Genomic DNA, 14,576 nt, shown 5'->3' with positions numbered 1-14,576 from the left:
GTCAACTGGTTATGCGCTATTGAGGCCATTGACTCCGCTTTCAGCCTGCTTTTCTTTTTGGAAAGCTAACGGGCCTCATCTGCCCGAGGGTTATCGAAATGATAACTATCGGTAGAAAAACATCCATTCGCAAGTGTTCAATCGTCTTCCCAACTCAAAAGTAAATTGAAATTTTGCGCGATTAAAATAGGCTCATATCTTTAATTCTACCTTAGTTTGTTTTAGGCTATGTAGTTTGGGCTCCAAACTCACACGCAAAAACATTTTTTGTTAAGGTACGCGCAGTGACAACGTTTCAAAAATACCGATCTAGAATGTATTTTTTAACGAACGCAAACTAATAATGTGACTTGTTTTAACTTGTCTATTAGTTGCCAGCCACGCCTGCCCACAATTCAGATAAAAACATTAACACTCAATCGGGATGAGTTACATATAGGCTTCGTAGAGCAACCCGGATGTGGTACTTGTGAGTCGTGATGTGACTCAGCTAGATAAAAACAATAGAGTTGTGGGGTTTGACTTCCCCCCTGTGTGAAAACACATCATGTACTGTAATCTAGTCTGGTGTAAACTCATTCTTTCTATAGCTTAGTAGGCTACCAGGTCACAGCACAGAAATTGTAGGAAATAGAACAGTATTTTAGAGAAAATACATTATTATTTTGCAGATGTATCGATTCATGAGACAAAGACACGTACATATATTTGCGAATATATATACACACACTTACATACACACACACACACACACACACACACACATATATATATATATATATATATATATATATATATATATATATATATATATATATATATATATATATTTTTTTTTTTTTTTTTTTAATTTATTATAAACATACACGTTCACCTATATAATCGTGCCTTTTAGTTAATATTCTAAGCAACAAAAAACCATATTAGTCAGAAATTGAAACAATTTAAAAATTAGATTCTGTTCTACACATTAACTGCCATATGACACTATTTATATCCTACACTATATCTGCACAGACACTTTTATATCCTACAATATATCCGCAATTAGACTATGTTATATTTTACACTATATCTGCACTTAGACAATGTTATATCCTACACTATAACTACAATTTGACAATGTTATATCATAAACTATAACTGCGCTGTGACAATGTTATATCCAACACTATATCAGTACTTATACAATGTTATATCCTACTATAACTGTCTTAAGATATGTGTTATGTAAATAAATATACAATTCTCAAGATACTATTATAATAATACTATTTAATATAACTACCTCAAGAAACTTTATGTCAATACTTATAACTGATTCAAAACATTATTGTGCTTATCAAAAACATTATTATAAACATGCTCATCCTCTTCAACGATCTCAGTTTGTCCAGTTTTTGCAAAATCCAGCGTTACATATTCCACCACGTCGTCAACCTGACAAGTGCTGTCTTTAGCTGACCCTCGGCTACTGGCGATAGGTCGTGGTGCCACTTGAGCCAGTTCCAGATAAATAAGTCCATCATCGGACATATAGTAATCTGTGTCCTGAAAAATAGAATATTTACAGTACTCCTGCTAGAAGTTACCCTCATCTGGTATCCGCAAGACAGGAGGAGGAGAGGCAGACCAAGAAAGACCTGGAGAAATGACTTAGAAGAAGACAGCAAGACTCGACTACGCCGACCTCTCAATGCTCTTTTGAAAGTTACACTAGAACTCTAAGTAGCACCAAGAACTTCTTAGAGCCATGCTGCCACTAAGAAGTGCCGTTTATTCGATCAGATTTTCACCACACAGTCAATCTCACATTGGTAGATCTGTATACATGAAATGTTACTCACTTTAGTTTCGCCAGTCGTACCATCCCCGGGATATGTTTCAAACACGGTTGGACCTTTTGTAGGCTCAGGCTTGTCTCCCCCTGATGAGACAAGAACAATATTTATTAAGCATGGTGAATATTTAATGCACTGTCTATTTTTTAAATCTTAGTTTTCTTCTACAAATATATTTCTAATTGCAATTTTAATTTAGATTAATGTAATGTAACAAATCTATGCTACAATTTCACACAAATATTATGTGTAAAAAAATAAAAACCACATTAATATGTCAATCAATTTTACTAAATGTTAAAATCGAAGAGAATCATACTAAATGCAATAAACATGTGGGATATTTAGTCTGAGTTAATTAATCCATGAAATCTTTTGTCCGTGAGGTATTTTGGCTGGGATATTTTGTCTGTGATCATTTGTACTGTGATCTTTTGTCTTGAGATCATTTGCTCTGAGATCGTTTGTCATGGAACCATTGAAATATGTCTGTCTCTTAGTCTGTCCGACTTCTATGCATTAATACACAAGCCACCCGATCGCCAACATTTGAAGGTTGTTGAACACACCCCAGCAAAGATTTCTGCCATTAAAAAAACAACTAAATACCGGAGGGGCGGCACCCTGGTGGCGGTGTGCGGATGGCACCCCGAGTTCCCCAGCGGTTATATTAGCCCTATATATATATATATATATATATATATATATATATATATATATATATATATATATATATATATATATAGGGCGTTAAGAGTACAATTTGAATCAACAGTCAAACTACACCAGGGCCGTCTTCGTCTTCAATAACATTCGATGACTAAATCTAGCCCGGGATCGCTGTAGGCGACCCTGCGGTAGTGTAACCTTAGTTACATAACAATATATGTCACAATATCTCACCTTCCTCTTTATTGCCTGTAATATTTTCAAGTAAACTTTCAACCAACAACGTCAGCGCTAGCCTGTAAAAATGATGCAAATGTCCTTGTTAAATTATTAATGGATTACTTTATCGCCACAAACTAACTTGTTTTTTTAATTAATTCGATTTTTACTATATTTTTATTTAGAGCACTTGTCTAGAATTATTTTTCTAATAATGTGTAAGGCGATCTTGACTTTAAGATGATATTTAGTAGTCTGTAAATAATACTTCAACAACAAGCTACACTTAATATAAATTATTTATTGTCGGAAATGTGTATTTATTATTCCCTTAATAATGCTTCATTATTTATTGCCGAGTCCGTGTAAAAAATGTTATTTCGTTTAAAATACGTGTAATAACAACTATTAGGCTTAGATTTTTAATTTTGTTCTTAACTCACAAACGCAATTATTAAATAGTCACGCTAAATTTAAAAACGCCCAATAAATTATTTAGTAATTTAATTTTTTTTACAAGCTAAGACAACACTATAAGAGTTAATAAGGTTTGTCAATCAGAAACACAAGTTTAAAATATATCTATCGAGAGCAAGATATAGCAATGTAATTTTGATTTGTGTATAAGCTCATATTTGAAAATGCATATTAACAAAAGATCTGACCTTAAACGGCCAACGTAATGTCGAACTGAGGACAGAAAAAAATGTTTTGTTTTTAACTTGTTCTCATGAAATACAAGATGTTTACTAACTTTAAATCTGTTAAATCAAAATGATGGACACATTAATAAAAACATATGAAGTAATATGTTGAACTCACCTTTTCTAAATCGTGATAAACAGGATACGGTTAAAATAATGATGAAAATGAAGACAGTGATCAAAGAATTTCGTAAGATGGGTGAAATGGGAAAAGTGTTTTGCTTGTCCCCAGTCACTGAACTCTCGTTAGTCGCAGTTGTATTGTTTTGATTTGTAGCCACTAAAAAACATGCACATTTTTTTCTAAATAAACAACCATTTATTTCCTCTTTTTAAAATTTTAATTATCGTTTTTTAAATTTTCTTTACATTTTTATATAATCTAGTTAAAAAAAATTAAAATATTGTTTTGGATTAACTATCTTTTAATAAGCTTTTATTTCATTCTCAGTGTATGTTTGTTTGTTTGTTTGTGGAACGTGACAAATCATATAACTTAATTTTGATCCAGTTTCTGTTTCCAAGCAGGAAAAGGACAACATTTTTTCAATCATGCAAACACACACACACACACACATTGTCATATTTAAATTAAGAAAAAATTATATTACAATTATATTACCCATATATTCATCATTAATTTTAATCTGGCGTGTGTAGTTGATGTAGTTCTCCCTGAAGTTATAATTTGTTCCTATCTTGAGATGAACCTCGCCTAAGTCTTCTTCTGTGATGTTTATAATGGTTATGTTTATAGTAAAACGAAATATAGAACTGTTGTCTTGAGACCAGTCTACACTGACGCCGTGTGTACATTTTGTCTGATTTAACCACTGGTCTTTATAAGATATTCTTAGTGGTATTTTAGTGTTAGGATAAGGTACCAGGACACAAATAGAAAAGGAGACGTTTGTGTACAACAGAACATCCAGTGTCTTGTTGGATTCTTCATCTGGACACAGTCGTGGTGGACCTGGGTGAATATACAAGTTTGTTTTCAAATTTAAAAAAGGAGCTTAGCGTTTCTTGTAAAACTATGCTGTTATTCTTACGCATGTAATTCTATTATTTACGACTTAAGCTAGATCAGTAGTATTGACATTTGATAAACTTAATTATAACAGTATGACGGTTTTCCTTCTTTTAGAACGACGCTAATCTTCAGAAATAAAAAGATAACCTAACCTGTAGTGAAGGAGTACATACAACCTAAAGATACTCTCGAGATTCTTATAACTTCTTGTCATAACAACGTATTTGTAGGATAGTACGATTAAAATAGTTGATAAAACATGTTTTACTTACAACCAACGATAGCCAATTCCAGTTTCCTTGATGTGTTTGAGTAATTTGAGTTTATGTCACAGAAATAATTTCCACTGTCCGCACATATTATATCATCTATAATGTAAAGAAGTCCGTAACCTGTTGTTTGGTTTAGTTCTCTACCATCATCTTTCCGAATAGTGATATTTGATGTGGCAGAAACATTATCACACAGTAACGTCACATTGGTGTCATTTTTTGTTGTTACTACAGGATAACTTGATGGACCGAGGGTTGTGAACTTTTCTATTCTATCTGTGGGTAATGACATATATATTCTTCTTTTAGACAAAGAATCTTAAAATAATTAAAACATTTATTTCGTGTTTGTTGTTTAACTTTAAGCAAAGTTTTATCATGACGATAATGTTGGTTAGAAAGTTTCTATATATAGTTTCTTATATATATATATATATATATATATATATATATATATATATATATATATATATATATATATATATATACATATATATATATATTTATATATATATATATATTTATATATATATATATATATATATATATATATATATATATATATATATATATATATATATATATATATATATATATATATATATATATATATATATCAGGTATATATATATATATATATATATATATATATATATATCAGGTCTAAAAAGGTAAAAAAGACCCCCCAAAAAAAAACATTTACGTAAAATAATAGTAAAACGTTGAGTATAAATCTCTTCAAACTAAATTTAAACTTACTACATAAAGAGCTTTCAATCCACCAGAACACGATTGCAACAAATAACGGAGCTAAATGCATTTTGTAAAAGTAGATTATATTGTGTTTTTCGCTTGTTCTTCCAATGATTTTACACGGTAACGTTACAATTTTCTTTTATAGAAAACATGTTCGTTACTCATTAAGAAATAACACAATCACTAAGGCTCACTTGAAAGATGATGTAATAAATTTTTCTAACATCCAAACAAATGAACGCGACCTGGTTTCAATTCTTTAATTATAAGTGTCAAAATGTTGAAATGAAAAATAGTTCGTAATTGTGTGTTTTAACAAATACTGTAGAGAAAAGAAATAATTGAAGACAGACTAAATTTGACGTGTGTGGGTTGAAGTGGGTTGTCAGAGGACTGACGAGAACATGTTTTGTACATCGAGAAAAGAAGAAAACGTTTTAAAAATATTTGCACGCGGTAGAAAGATAATAATTAAAAAGTGGTACAGCAAATCAGAATAAAAATAAATATTTTATAGAAGGTTAGTTCAGAGTTATGGTGATTAGCTGTTTGTGGTATAGGGTTTAAGAAATAAGATGTAGGGTAAAGTAAATGTAACAATGGTCATTTAATTAATATGTAAGCAGTGAAAGCGAGAGAGGGAGATTGGTCTCCCTTGGGAAGTGTGTAGGATAGGGGAGGGTGCGAGAGATGTTTGAACTGGGGGGGGGGGGGGGAGAGAAAACAGTGTTGTGAAAATGTGTCATGTATTGTGGTGACATATTTTGTTCCTTCGGGTTTCTAGGGTTCTGGTTAAGATTTTTATGCTCGCAAGAATAATTTGGTAATTGTGTTTTTTAAAATCTATGTTCCACCTTGCTCCTCGAAACGTAAAACATAATAGGTCAAGTGTAACTATGTTTAATGTTCTTAAATGGTATATAATAGTAAAAGTAAAGATTCCTCTTTAGAACTAATGATCCATTGGGCAGCTGAAGAGGAGTTCATGTGTTTGTTGGTTGACCTCGGCATATGAAGAGATAGTGTGGTCAGCACTATGCCCAGCCGCCTTTACTTTCCCTAACGTGAGTTAGGTACCCATCAGAGTTGGGTTGATTCAGGAACGTTCAACTAACTTGAACAAAATTTCGAACTCGAAGCTATTGAGTTAGCAGTCTAGCGCTCCACCGTTATTTAATTTATACTAATCTATAATAACGAGAAAAATGGCCCGTTGAGGAAGGGTACAACGGGCGCTAGACTGATAGTGCTGTCTCTTTTCTCTAAACTAAAACCAACCCACCCCCCCCACACACCACCCCCACCCCCCACCCCCACACCCCACCCCCCACACACACCACCCCCCACACACCGCCCCCCCCCACCCCCACACACCACCCCCACCCCACACACACACTACCCCCCCCACACACCGCCCCCCCCACCCCTCCACCCCCCCCGCCCCCCCAAAAAAAACATGTCTACCGTCCCATTCAACGAAATATAATTATATACTTTTTCCAGTGTCCGCCCCCTCCCAGAAAATTCTACCCCCGCCCCCCGAAAATTTCAAGTACCCCCCACCCCTCTCCGGGGAGGAAAAAGTCTGAAAGAAACACTGAAACCAATCGATAAAGAAATTTCTTTTGAGTTAGGGAGGGGGGGGGGGGCTCAGACGTTCTTACGCGGGGGTGGGGCTTCGCCCCTACCCGAAGCATTGTATGAAAGAAACTCTTCACGCAAACCACTTAGATAAGACAAAATTTCCTTTTTATTCAATGTTTACTCTCCGGTTTGAGATTATTCTATACTCTGTGCTAAATGTGTCGACGTCATACTTCGTTTTTCGAAATACTATGCATGTTTTTAATTTCCTTGTGTTTTCTCTAGAGCGTTCTTGTCAGACAGAGTGTTCTTGTCAGATAGACAGACAGCGAAACTATTATTATAGACGAGAAAAATGGCCCGTTGAGGAAGGATACAACGGACGCTAGGCTGATAGTGCTGTCTCTTTTCTCTAAACTAAAACCACCCTACCCCTCCCCACACACCATCCCCACCCCCCACACCCCCCACCCGCATACACACCACCCCAACCCCACCCCCCACCCCCCACACACACACCACCCCCACCCCCACCCCCCAAAAAACATGTCTACCGTCCCATTCAACGAAATATAATTATATACTTTTTCCAGTGTCCGCCCCCTCCCCGAAAATTCTACCCCCGCCCCCGAAAATTTGAAGTACCCCCACCCCTCTCCGGGGAGGAATAAGTCTGAAAGAAACACTGAAACCAATCGATAAAGAAATTTCTTTTGAGTTAGGGAGGGGGGGGGGGCTCAGACGTTCTTACGCGGGGGTGGGGCTTCGCCCCTACCCGAAGCATTGTATGAAAGAAACTCTTCACGCAAACCACTTAGATAAAACAAAATTTCCTTTTTATTCAATGTTTACTCTCCGGTTTGAGATTATTTTCTACTCTGTGCTAAATGTGTCGACGTCATACTTCGTTTTTCGAAATACTATGCATGTTTTTAATTTCCTTGTGTTTTCTCTAGAGCGTTCTTGTCAGACAGAGCGTTCTTGTCAGACAGACAGCGAAACTATTATTATAGACGAGAAAAATGGCCCGTTGAGGAAGGATACACCGGGCGCTAGGTTGATAGTGCTGTCTCTTTTCTCTAAACTAAAACCAACCCACCCTCCCCACACACACCACCCCCCACCCCCACCCCTCCCACCCCCACCCACCCCAACCACCACCCACCCCCACCCACTCACCCCCACCCACCCCCACCCCCCAAAAAAACATGTCTACCGTCCCACGAAATATAATTATATACTTTTTCCAGTGTCCGCCACCTCCCCGAAAATTCTACCCCCGCCCCCGAAAATTTCAAGTACCCCCCACCCCTCTCCGGGGAGGAAAAAGTCAGAAAGAAACACTGGTGTCGCGCTTAGCCACTACGCGAAGAATTGCATTAAAGAAATTGCGAGAAACCACTTTTTAGATTAGCCACATTAATTAGGCGGTAATTTTATTATAGAGTATCGATGAGGAAACCACCCTCCCCCCAAACCCCCCCACCCCCCCCCCCCCCCCACCCCCCACTCCCAAAAAAAATCATGTCTACCGTCCCATTCAACGAAATATAATTATATACTTTTTCCAGTGTCCGCCCCCCTTCCCGAAAATTCTACCCCCGCCCCCGAAAATTTCAATTACCCCCACCCCTCTCCGGGGAGGAAAAAGTCTGAAAGAAACATTGGTGTCGCGCTTAGCCACTACCCGAAGAATTGCATTAAAGAAATTGCAAGAAAACCACTTTTTAGATTAGACACATTAATTAGGCGGTAATTTTATTATAGAGTATCGATGAATAAATTTCTTTTGAGTTGGGGAGGGGGGGGGGGGGGGGGTTCAGACGTTCTTACGCGGGGGGTGGGGCTTCGCCCCTACCCGAAGAATTGTATGCAAGAAACTCTTCACGCAAACCATTTAGATTAGACAACATTTCCTTTTTATTCAATGTTTACTCGATAATCAATGACGTCATTATATTACTGTGTGCACTTTCCGCCTTGAGATTATTTTCAACTCTATTTTCAACTCTATGCTAAATGTGTCGACGTCATACTTCGTTTTTCGAAACTATGCAGGTTTTTAATTTGCTTGTGTTTTCTCTAGAGCGTTCTTGGGGCGGACACTGGAAAAAGTATATAATTATATTTCGTTGAATGGGACGGTAGACATGTTTTGGGGGGGGGGGTGGAGGGGTGGGGGGTCAGGTGGAGGTGGGGGGGGGGGCGGTGTGTGGGGTGGTGGTGTGTGTGTGTGGGGGGGGGGAGGGGGGGTGGGGTGGGGGGGGGGTTGGGGGTGGGGGGTAGTGTGTGGGGGGTGGGTTGGTTTCAGTGTTTCTTTCTTTTTTTTTGGGGGGGGGGTGGAGGGGTGGGGGTGGGGGGGCGGTGTGTGGGGTGGTGGTGTGTGTGTGGGGGGTGGGGTGGGGGGTGGTGTGTGGGGGTGGGGTGGTGTGTGGGGGGTGGGTTGGTTTTAGTTTAGAGAAAAGAGACAGCACTATCAGCCTAGCGCCCGTTGTACCCTTCCTCAACGGGCCATTTTTCTCGTATACTAATATTTATACTAATATTTATTTTACTGACGTTAGTATACAGGATTTCATCACGCTGCTCTTGGTATGGTCCAGTGCTGAAGTCAAACAGGGATAAATGACCGTCGGCCGAGTCTGAAAATGCAAATTGATACTAATAATTTGTTGTACGTTTGTGATATAATTTGATATAGACAAAATATTTTATTTTGTATCATTGAATAATATTATAACTAAAAATTACACGCATGTATTATTTTAATGTAATCAGTGAAAACCAATAACAATATCCCCTAGATCAATAAGTTTTCCATACATCGAATATAATATTATCTTCCCTGCAAATATAGACAAATAGACTGTAAGACTCAGCCGTAAAGGGACACAACATAACATAGATTTCCCCCAAAAGACATTTAAAACAACCTGTGTTCAGTGGTTGATCATTATGAAGGGGTAAAGATTATAACAACTACAAAAGCCTTGCAATGTCTCCAGAGCTTAAAAATTATTATTATATTTTATCTGTTTTTACTTTCTCGTATATACGTAGTATAGAGAAAGTATTGTAATTGTGCAAAAAAAAAATCGAGATTTTTACAAATCTCGACGTTTTACACCTCACTGATACGGAAAAACATAATTTTGCAATCTTGTCCGTATGTCTGTGTGTGTGTGTGTGTGTGTCTGTGTATGTGTGTGTGTCCGTGTGTAAACACGATAACTTGAGTACCGTTACAGCTAGGTTGATGAAATTTCATATATAAGTATTATATCAAAATCGTAGATCCGTATCAACTTTTGAGCGATTTCCGACAACCGGAAGTGGTACTTTTTCTACTTTGAATTTTTCAAAAGCCTAAAACTTGAGTACTATTTCAGATAGATAAATGAAATTTCACATGTAAGTAAAAGATCTAATTCTCTACCTTCTGTTAAATTTTGAGTAATTTCCGTTGACCGGAAGTAGTAATTTACGCTACTTCCGATTTCTCAAAAAACTAATGTAAATTTTAAAAGTACTAATAATATTGCGCACTATTATGCGCTTTTTTATTTCGCGTTCACTTGGTGTGCAATTAATTTGTCTACGAGATTTTATTCTATTTTTAAAACTTTAAGTATTTAAAATGGATTAAAAATCATGTCTATAGCCCGAGTTCCCATCCCCTGTTATTTTATATAAAAATATTCGAGAAAGTTTAGGGGAGATCACTCCCGGTTTATTTTTGTAGGAAATAGTCATATGAACAACAGCAGCAACAAAAACAACAACAAAATCAAAAAGTTAAACGAAACGAAAGATTTTTTAATGCCTCTTTCCTGCTCTTTTATACTTTCTCGTATATACGAAGTATAGAGAAAGTCTTGTAATCGTGCAAAAAAAAAAAAAAATAAAAAAAAAAATCGAGATTTTTACAAATCTCGACGTTTTACACCTCACTGATACGGAAAAACATAATTTTGCAATCTTGTCCGTATGTCTGTGTGTGTGTGTGTGTGTGTGTGTCTGTGTGTCCGTGTGTAAACACGATAACTTGAGTACCGTTACAGCTAGGTTGATGAAATTTCATATATAAGTATTTTATCAAAATCGTAGATCCGTATCAACTTTTGAGCGATTTCCGATAACCGGAAGTGGTACTTTTCCTACTTTGAATTTTTCAAAAGCCTATAACTTGAGTACTATTTCAGATAGATAAACGAAATTTCACATGTAAGTATAAGATCTAATTCTCTACCTTCTGTTAAATTTTGAGTAATTTCCGTTGACCGGAAGTAGTAATTTACGCTACTTCCGATTTCTCAAAAAACTAATGTAAATTTTTAAAGTACTAATAATATTGCGCACTATTATGCACTTTTTTATTTAGCGTTCACTTGGTGTGCAATTCTTTTGACTACGAGATTTTATTCTATTTTTAAAACTTTAAGTATTTAAAATGGATTAAAAATCATGTCTATAGCCCGAGTTCCCATCCCCTGTTATTTTATATAAACATATTCGAGAAAGTTTAGGGGAGATCACTCGCGGTTTATTTTTGTCTTTGTAAAACCATCAGATGAAATAACATAGTCATACGTTTGTTTCACTTTCTTCACTTCCGGATTGTTGTGAAATTTGATTGCTTTTAAATTTAATATCTCATTTTATAATATTAGCTTAAATCGCAAAGAAATAAAATAAAAAAAAATAGTCATACAAGCATTTACAAATTGACTTAACAAGGTGTCCGAAACCTGCGGTTCTCGAGCTGCATGCGGTTCTTTTAATATCAGGATGCGGTTCGCCAGTTCTATAATAATTATATTATTTTATTTTCATAACTCATAAAAAATATTATACTGTAAAAAACAACCTTAAACAAGATAAAAACACTAAGAATATGTGGAGTAGAAAGTTTACGGACAGCTGACAGCTGCATGGATACAAGGCCCAGCTCCACAACTGTGGCAGTAGTTCCATGCTTTCTACTACCGAAGAGCACTTTTTTTCAAATATTTTCAATAGTAAAGGTTATTTTATACAGAAGACATTTTTGTATGTGTAATTGTGCATAAATTTGACTTGAGTGACATAATTTTTTAGTTATTAGCTTCTAAATTGGGTAAGGATAGTGCTATAGTTATATATTTGATTTTATTATCCTAGAAGAACTAGCTAAAATACTTTATTATGTTTTGTAAGAAACATGTGTATGTTTTTATATAAATAAATATTTTTTTCATACTTAAACCTATTTATTTTAAATTTATTTACCTAACCCAAATCAAATAACATAATATTGAAAAACATTTTTTTAATGCCGCTTTAAAATTTTTGTAAATTGTAACTTTTGGCTCTTCCGCCTCAAAAGGTTGCCAACCCCTGGAATAAACTAGGATATTTAACCAAGTCATAAACTTTGATCATGCTACAGGAAGAGCAATTCTTTTTAACACAAAAATTAAATGAGTCACATAGACATCTTTAAAACTTCTCGAACTTACCATCCTTTCCCTGTATTTCCGTTTCATCTTGTGGTTTTATTGGCACACTTTAAAATGAACTTGATCTGTGGAGGGAGATACAAAGTTTCTGTTTCTGTTTTAATTACTTCAAGCCAGTGGCGTAGCGAGGTCGGGTGTCACCCGGTGCGGCACTTAATGGTGTCACCCCCCAGAGGCATAGTGACCCTTCCCAGGGACAAACTTTCAAATTTTCCATTTACACCCCCCCCCTCAAACTTTCGATTTGCACTCCCCCCCCTCGAGTTTTCGATTTGCCCCCCCCCTTCAAACTTTTGATTTGCACCCCCCCCCCCTCAAATTTTCGATTTGCACCCCCCCTCGAGTTTTTCTTTATATATTTTGCTATTTTTTGCCTTGGTGTCACCCCCCTAAATGGTTTCACCCGGTGCGGTCCGCAACCCCCGCCCCCCCCCCTCGCTACGCCCCTGCTTCAAGCGTTACATTCGTTTCGCTAAATTAAAGAAATTTGTTAATAGGCGGCAAGTCGACATATTCATAATTTTGAAATAAATTAGCCTTGTCTTAATCAAACAAATGTTGCCTGTGTAATAAAGAAAAAAATTATTTTAAATACTTTTGTATTTCAATTCTAGTTAAAGATTTGTATATATAGGCCGAATTGTTAAAAAAGTCATTTTTTAAAAATGAAATCTCATTCTTATAAAGAAATGATGCCCACTAATACGAAACGCGAATGTATTAACTCATTATAAAACTCATGGTAATGACAGGTAAAATAAAACTGAAATTCTTTTCACCAAACTGAACAAGCAATAATAAACCGTACCTGAAACGATTTTTGTATTGACCAACTTTAAGCAGAGCAAAAAATAAAATTATGACATCTATTCATCTTATGAAACCTCTAAAATAATTTACTATAAACCATTTAAGAATTTAGCCTACCATGTTTTGGTACCAAATAAAACACCAATAGTGTAACCAATTAGTATGAATATTACGTTGGGTTAGATGTTGTTAGATGATGTGTTCTGGAAGCTGTTACTGTCATTGTTGGAACTGTGTTGATCGATGAGTTATTGGATCAAATTAGGAGATATGTTATATCCAATATCTATTTATTAAAAACAAGATAAAAGTTCTCAAGTACGCGTATACTTTTTGCATTCTCGTATACGACGTATAGAGGAAGTATCGTAATCGTGTAAAAAATCGAAAATGAGTAGGAAATAAATAGTTTTGCAATTTTGTCCGTATGACTGTGTCTGTGTTTGTATGTGTGTGTGTGTGTGTGTGTATGTCTGTGAACACGATAACGTGTATACCTTTACAGCTAAGTTGATGAAATTTCATATATTAAGTAGTATATTGAATTTGTCGTTATCTTTCAACTTTTTAGCGATTTCTGAAAAACCGGAAATGGAACTTATTCTACTTTCAATTTTTCAAAAGCCCATAACTTGTGTATTATTTCAGAAAGATAAATGCAATTTCACATGTAAGTAAAATATCTCTGCCTACTTTCAAACTTCGGGTAATTATTCGATCTATTGGATAATTTAATAAATATTTTTACGTCAGGATAGAATTTGAAAATATAAAAAAATAACTTAAATTATAAAAAAAATATATAAATAAAACTAACATGTATAACCCTACATACATTAAAGCTAAACTTACTGTTACACGAATATTCAGCTGACACGACACACGCCCATCTTTCTTTACTATTGAAAACAAATTCAAGTTACAATGATAATTTGAGAAGAATAATAAAATAATAATTTAAATGATTGCTGAAAAACTCTGATGATATCATGTATATTAAGACATAAAAACGTGTTCATGAAAAGAATTATTTTTTTCAACAAGTTGAGATATAATACATTTAAAATTATTCTTGTACAGAAACTATAGTTGCCACTCTATATCGGCTTTTCACTAGCGCTGATAACAAAGAAATAAGAAAAACAGATCCGTGTGCAATTGATGCAGAGCAAAGTGTAGTGTCAGAGGGA

Source organism: Physella acuta, unplaced genomic scaffold (assembly GCF_028476545.2).
Source record: "Physella acuta isolate Inbredline_101_S28 unplaced genomic scaffold, ASM2847654v3 ptg000149l, whole genome shotgun sequence".
NCBI classification, from domain to species: domain Eukaryota; kingdom Metazoa; phylum Mollusca; class Gastropoda; family Physidae; genus Physella; species Physella acuta.
This window is presented reverse-complemented; position numbering follows the sequence as displayed.